Source organism: Chenopodium album, chromosome 20 (genome assembly GCF_948465745.1).
Source record: "Chenopodium album chromosome 20, dcCheAlbu1.1, whole genome shotgun sequence".
In the NCBI taxonomy this organism is placed as follows: Eukaryota; Viridiplantae; Streptophyta; class Magnoliopsida; order Caryophyllales; family Amaranthaceae; genus Chenopodium; species Chenopodium album.
The window spans coordinates 17,292,517-17,300,236 of record NC_137853.1 but is presented as its reverse complement, the minus strand read 5'-3'; the positions used below and the strand labels follow the sequence as shown (position 1 = coordinate 17,300,236).

Below are 7,720 nucleotides of genomic sequence, written 5' to 3'. Positions count from 1 at the left end.
GTTTAGGCGTTTTATATATTAACAAATAGAGAACGGTTGTTAGTCACAACCGTTCTCTTTTCCCTTCTTAAAATCGTACATTAAGGAAGGAATATAGAACGGTTTAGGCCACTTAACCGTTCTATATTGCATTACAATAGAGAACGGTTAAGTTAGATAACAGTTCTCTAATGTTTTTTTTTTTTTTTAAAAAAAAATCCGGCTTTATATATTTGATAATTCAAATTACCATGTACGTATTTAATCTTGTATTATTCCTGCATTTTGATAATCTGTATTATTTTTGTATTTCATTTTAGACCTGTATTTGTTGTATTCTGTACTTTATTTTGCACATTTATCCTGTAAGAAAAATTCCACATTTTCTATGTAAAATAAATTCATGATCCTGTATATGTGAAATATAACTGTCAGTATAATAAAACTAACCAAAATATTTCCAGATACGACGAAAGCCATCAAAATATACTTCATATATATAATTTAAAACATCCAACCACAATTAAATTGAATCATTCCTACAAAATTTGTTCTATACAAACAAATACATGAGTAAAATATTAAAACACCTTTCTAATTAATGATGATTCAAAAAAAAATTATGCTTAGATATACCAATACCATATTGATCTACAATTCACATAAATCATCGTCGTTGCCATTTGATTTATGGATGGTATCCAGTAACATATGAAATCCACCTTTTCCTAAGCTTGTCGATCATTTGTTGAAAATATGTAGGAGGAACTTGCTTAAAATACTACAAAACAATGTAAAATACATACATATTAGTTAATAATATACAATAAATTCATCTAATTAAATATAAATTGATATACCAATACCATACTCTTTTCGCAAATTATGCAAACTGTTGGTTTCTTGGACCTGCTTTTGTTTAAATCAATTGAGCCATGTTGATTCACCTGCAATAAAATGTTATTTGCATGTCCTGCAATAAAATTTGAGAAGAAATACACTAAAACATGGTGTTGAGGATGTTTTGAAGTCCCTTAGTAAGTCATTCTAGTCAAACTATTTCCTTAGAAGTTTTTAGTTCTGAGACTTGTGAAATTTTGGTCTGCTAATGTATTTTTGCCTAATTAAATGTTGCTCTCATTCCAATAGATCTTCTAGTTGATAAAATTTAAAAGTGCATGGGAAATCCAGAAGCTGATGCATATAACGAATATTGAAATATGAAAAAGACAAGCAAGTATCATTACTTCAGCAGTTTTAGAGAATATTGTTTAAAATAATTTGGTACATTTTGAGCTGTGACAATATAATGTTGTATCACTATTCTCACTTTTAAAATGGATTGGAAAAGGATCATGTGGTAATATCACTATATTGCCCACATTGGTTATCAACGATGTGCAGTACAGAGGTTGGTTTGCCTGGTTTCGCATCAATTTAAATTAGATTGGAGAACGAGCTGCTCACAATATTACTATACGAATGCTTCTCCTTTAAAGTACTGATGTCTTAAGTGGAAGAGGTTTTATATAAGCATATATGAATGACTTTGTTCATTTCAGTTTTCAGTTTGTAAAACACCGAAAGAATTGAAATTTAGCTGCCTCATTATCCTCCAAAGCTAATGGTAAATAAACTTAAAATTCCCAGCCCTTGAAAAATGATTTAGCCATCTAAATCTTAACTACTACCACTCATAAAAAAAAACTCTCCACAACATTCTTTTAATGAATGAAAGAGTCCAGCAAAATATTTCTTCCGGGCCATATATCTCAAGCTACCAAGTTTGACAGCAGAAAAAATAAAAACTTTTCTAGATTTGATATTTACACCATCATATAGGTGTATCAGTAGCAATAAAACACATGAAATAAATAATTGACATATACTCATGGTTCACAATCAGAAACAAATAATAGGCATCATGGGAAGGCAAGCCTTAAGAGCATTTTTAATTAACAATAGCTGAATATGGCTAGAAGACATGGAGCAGGGTGATTCTGTGCAGAATCCTAGCAAGAAGCAGGGGAGTAGCTACCAGCCTACCAGGCCTCTCATTAGGCAATGCACAGGTTGTTTTTTTTTCAGGCACTGCACAAATGGATGCTTAACATGTTCTGGGTTATAGGTATATATTTGAATGATGGAGTAACTATTTTACTTAATGCATGTCACAAATGCAGTCTAAAAATGAGTTATGGTCTAAAAAGTTAAAGAAGTTAAAGCAGCAGCAAAAGGTGGTTTAAAATAGCTTACTGTAATGAATTTAGAGAGATCAAAATAACTTCTTTCCGAACTTCCTCCCAGTCGCGATAATTGATATTCACTCTTTCACGAACAACTTCACCAATGTATGATGAAAAGCAATTTATTGTGATTCCATTCCAAGGGGATTTTGACGCCACTCAGAATTGCTTTTCCAACAATTGCAGCTATTGTACGATCCCTTCGATTCTCACACTCAGCAGATTTTTCAGCCTCATCAGTTTCAGAGGCCTCATTAGCACTTGCTTGCTTTCTATGTTTAGACAACAACCTACAAATATACAAATATAGAATCATCACCAATAAGTGTCATTAAAATCAAATAAAATAAAGCATTTGTTGCAAAAATCTATATCAAGAATAGATTATAAAATTCAATACAAGAACCAGATTTTGTTTTTAAAACGGCACCCAATTCAAAAAATAGCCTCAGCCATATCCTCAACAATTCTACGAACAACATATATTATCACCACTAACCAAAACCAAAAATAGTAGTACTATTTTATGCTTATCTCACTGTTTAAAACCAAAAAAAAAAAAATGATTAGGGTTCTAAATTGAGCTTAGGTAAGATTAATTTGGCTAAAATAATTTTGATTACAATTGAAATAAATGTAAATTCGACAAAATTAGGGGTAATTTGATTGAACTTACTGCAATTCGCCTGAAAAATTTGCATACAAACAATCGATTGTGTTTATCCCTAAAACTGGAACTTTGAAGTTTTTTTTTTTTTCAATCCTCTAAAATTCGAATTGTAAATTACTTTAATAGATGAAAACTATGAATTTACTTCTGTTTCCTTCATAATTCGAATGATTCATGCAATTGGATTGACAAATTATCAGAATCTAATTACTCTATGATTCGAACCTTTGTTTCAAAAAAAAAAAAAATATTCGAGCCTACCTCATTGCACTGGTTGCTCAGCAGACAGGTGCGGTGCTGTAGACGTTGTGCGGCCGTGGAGCAGTGGAGCGTGGTGTGGTGGCGCGGCTAAACAGTAAGCGGCTACTATGGAGGTTTCACTTTTTGAAGCAATAAACAGTAAGCGGTGAAAGTGAAAGTGAAAGTGCGCTTCAATATTCCTTTAAATCGCCTTTGATTAATTTGGGTACTCCGTATATTTTTTTTCCTCCTAATTAAATTAAAAAAAACCAATTAATCAATACAATACAAAACGGTTGTCAAGATGACCATTCTATATCATATATAATAATTATTTAATTTTTTTAATTATTTGAGTAAAAAGAAATAGAGAACGGTTAACTATGCTAACCGTTCCATATGTATTAACATACAGAACGCCTTTTATATAAACATGTTCTATATTCTTCTGGAGAACGCCTACCTTTGCTAACCGTTCTATATTTTGCGATCTTTAATCTTGTTTTTGGTGTAGTGAATTGAGCAAATGACTTTAACTATAGAGAAAAGGCACAAACCAGCATACGTTCAAGCTATAGAAGACGATGAAGCGGTCAAGGAGGAAGAAGAAGAAGAAGAACCATGGTATACGGACATACTCAATTATGTCACCAAAGGAGAATACCCTCCTTATGCTGACAAAAGATCAAAACGAGCTTTAAAACTTTTAGCTTCCCAATATGTACTCATAAATGACGAGTTGCACAAGAGGGTACCTAAAGGTCGAGCTCTCTTATGTGTAGGCAAAAAGGACGCCCAAAGGGCTATGAGAATAGTTCACGAAGGAGTATGTGGAACACATGTTAATGGCAAAATGCTAGTTGTAAGGAGGGTGTTCCCATCGTAGGGGATCCTTCTTCTTAGATGTCCATGTCCCTTTGGAAGCCTAGGACTTTACACTTGTTAGGGTGTATTAGGATTTGAATTCCTGACTATTTGGGAGACCTTGAATTAGAAATGATTCTATCATACACGGTTTTTTGTAAGGAACAAGTACGAGCCGCCAATGAGCTTTAGGAAAACCCATAAACCTCGTTCATGCCTTTCTCCCAAGTAGATTTCAAGGGATATTTAGCATGAATAATAAGTTTACCCATGCCCAAATTGGTCTACATAAACCAGAAATGAGTTCGGGAGCGAGGGTACCAAGATAACGTTCCCTTTAGAGGGGAATCGCGATCCTAGCCCTAGTGCGGCCTCTACTAGCTCTTCCTTTTGCACAATTTCATCACCAAATAATATATGCAACGTGATACCTAAAACTAAGTTAGTTGATTTTATTTACACGCGTTAATCATGTAGGAATTACATTGCAAAAGTCGTTATTCTTATTTAATTAAATTTGTGAAAAGAACAAGAAAATAAACAATATTCGCCTTGTCTTAAATGATAAAACAACAATTGATTATTAAATTCTAGTCTTGATTAACGAAAGATTACTATGTGAATTAATTAAGTAAAAGTTTGTTTAAAGTGATCAAATAACACTAATTAATCAAATAAAGTTATTTAAACAATAAAAGAAAAGTTATTTATCTAAGTGCTCAGGAAAGTAACCGTTCTTCTTAGGGCTGTCAAACGTGTCGTGTCGTGTCGTGTTCGTGTTCGTATCAATATTAAACGGGTTGAAAAACCCTTGACCCAAACCTAACCCATTTATTAAACGGGTTGAAAACCCTTGACCCAAACCTAACTCATTTATTAAACGGGTTACCCGTGTAACCTTTTAACCCACATAATATATAATAAACTAATTAATATTCAACATTATAATTAAAAAGACATACATTATTAACGATACTACAAGAGATTAAAGCTACTGATTTTGGCAAAAGATACAACAAGAACATAAAGATAAATTGTTTTAGCAACCCAACCAATACATAAGAGTTGTCTCAAGTCCCAACCTTCAAAATGACAACTTCTAAAACATGCATCAGTACTTAAGCTCATGGATTACATATTTGATAAGTCTTAAATAAAGAGTAACTGAGTACTATCTAGTTACCTTTAAAGTGGAAAAGTGAAATGTAAAAAAGTTAACAAAAAATTGTTTGTCCACCAAATTAAACCACCAAACATTCCCCAAAATTTAAGTATAGCGCCAATGCTTTCTACAACCAGTAGAGTATAAGTTTAGAATAATGTTTCAAAAAAAAAAGTTTAGAATAAAAAATCCAGGTTTCTTTTTCTACTTAATAATCGGGTTGAGCGTGTCGGGTTCGTGTTAACGGGTTGTCGTTCAACCCATTTACATAATCGGGTTATGCGTGTCGGTTTCGGGATGAAAGTTTCAACCCAAACCCAACCCGTTTAATTACGTGTCGTGTTCGTGTCGACCCAATTATTTAAACGGGTCGAGAATTCATGACCCAAACCCACTTATTTCGTGTCGGGTTCGTGTCAAGTTGTCGTGTCGTGTCAGCTTTTGACAGCCCTAGTTCTTCTTTTATGTTAAATCTTCGTTTAATGCGTTTATGGACTTTCATTCTTCTTCGTACCTTCAAGAACTTCAATGGATAGATTAAGGTTGAAGAGTAGTTGGGAAGAAAAAGGGAAAAGTAGTATAAGAGTAAGAGGGTTTGGGAGATTAAGGATTTCAGAAATTTAGGGTTTTTAATTCTGATTTTCACTGTCTATAGAGCTGTGCGAAGACCCCTTTTCATACGCGTAGGAATCTCGGTTTAGGGTTTTAGAGACACGCCGTCAAGTGGCGCGCGCAACTCTTAGAGCCGCGCTCGAGTGCCGCGCGCAACTTATTGAGTTGCGTTTGTTTATAGTTTGCCTTATACGAAAACGTGTTATTAAAACTTACATAACTTTTGATTGCAAAGTTGAATTTAGGCATGTGAGATATCATTGGAAAGCTCTAGATGTCTACTTTCTTATGCTGTTGGAATTACGTTAAAATCTGTTACGGATTAAAAGTTATGGTCGTTGCAGTGCAAGGGTGTCGGTTTTGGGTCCGGTTTAGTGTTTTGATCTTAACTTCTTCGTTTTGGCTCGGAATTGGGCTTATAATATATCGGCGGGAAGCTCATTGAAAGGGTTATCCTTCTGTATAGGCCTTGCACGGGAATTTTATGGTTGGTTTATCTTTTTGGCTCGGTTTTCAATAATGTAGGTTCCGTTGGATCCAATCATTGCATTTGACGCATTTGGGTCCGTTATTAATCAAGTTTAAACATGTATGAACACATTTTAGGCTTAATTAGTAATCGGACAAGGCTCTAAGATAACTTGGTCTCAAATATGGGTTTTATCTTACTTCATAAGGCTTTTCGTAGTCCATAAACACTTCAACTTTAATCTAGCATGAAGAACGGGTTTTTGTAACATCATCGCATTTCCTTTTCGGGACAAGAGGCCAAAAGTAGGTGTCTACAGTTAGCCCCCACTTTGATCAAGTGTAGAATAGACGATGATCAAAGTAGTCAAGGAAATAAATCCGAGACTCATTTTGCGAAGTTCTCTATTCTCTAAGGATAGAGAATCTTTCAGTAATGCTAAGGATGTCGAAACGATCCTTGATTCGCTAAGTGTTTGAAGCAAATAGCTATTAAGGCTAGAGAAAGTTTTTTCTAGTCTTAACGTGCTAAAGAATCTAGATTGATCCTTTGCAATTGTAGAACGCTTTTACAAGTAAAGGTGTTCTAGGTGATGTCAAGTCATGAGAAGAGATCGGTTTTAAAAGAATAAAAGGGGATGATTTCCTCTCAATCATGTCATCGTTGGTCTAAAGTCCCTCGATATGTCATTGAAACTTTAGCGTGACTTTAACAAAGTAAAAAGCATGAAAAGGGGTTTTTGATATTCGAATCGAAAAGGGGTCCGGTATTCGAGTCGGATGTCCACAAGATAGAAATACATGTCTCAGGACTGGAGGCATATATCCAAATCCGGTGAGAAAGAAGAAAGTCAGCAATTTTCTCAACAGTTTTGTCCACAAGATAAGTACACGTGTCTCATGAGTGGGGGCACGTGACTACATAGGTGCGACATCGTCTCGTCGCTCTTTATACAAGGGGTGGACGGACACCCTAACTGTCCGATAAGTTAGTAAGCTCACTAACTACGTACCGTATTTGCTTCCATTCAAGAAGTGCTTGTTCGTGAAGGTTTGGTGAGCCTGTCGACTCGTTAGCTAACGCCTACAGTAAATAGTCTACCTTTTAGTTCCGAAAGGTAGATCTCGCGAAGCTTGGGCTGAGGTGAAATTTTACGCAACACCTACGCCGTATAAGTTTACGCTGTACACTATGCCATTTGCATTTTTACGCTGCACGAAAACGCCTTCCTTTTGCTTCATACGTGAAAAAGGAGAAAACCCGGACACTTATAACGTTAGTACAGTAAAATGACAAACCTGTCTATGGGTGCTTTTACGTAAAGCACCACCATGAAACGTCTTAAGGCACGCACGCTTACGAAAAACGTTCAAAACGTATGCTTGGGGAAGGCATAAAGCACAGTGTGCATGCAAAATGATGCAATAAACTATTAAAGAAGAAAATAAACTACAAATGTAAAGCAATTAAAAAGGATT

The 7,720-nt window shown here is 34.8% G+C and overlaps 1 long non-coding RNA gene across 2 annotated transcripts; it reads right to left on the bottom strand.

Annotated features, from left to right (window-relative positions):
- Positions 1 to 444: 444 nt before the first annotated feature.
- On the bottom strand, positions 445 to 3,609 carry LOC145598189 (uncharacterized). 2 transcript variants are annotated; one of them, XR_014103502.1, is made up of 3 exons: positions 3,157 to 3,609; positions 2,236 to 2,515; positions 445 to 952 (listed from the first exon to the last, which is right to left on the bottom strand). It is a non-coding gene; the product is annotated as an uncharacterized LOC145598189 (long non-coding RNA). The 2 variants fall into 2 exon arrangements; XR_014103501.1 differs by having other exon boundaries at positions 445 to 926; positions 3,157 to 3,603.
- Positions 3,610 to 7,720: the final 4,111 nt, after the last annotated feature.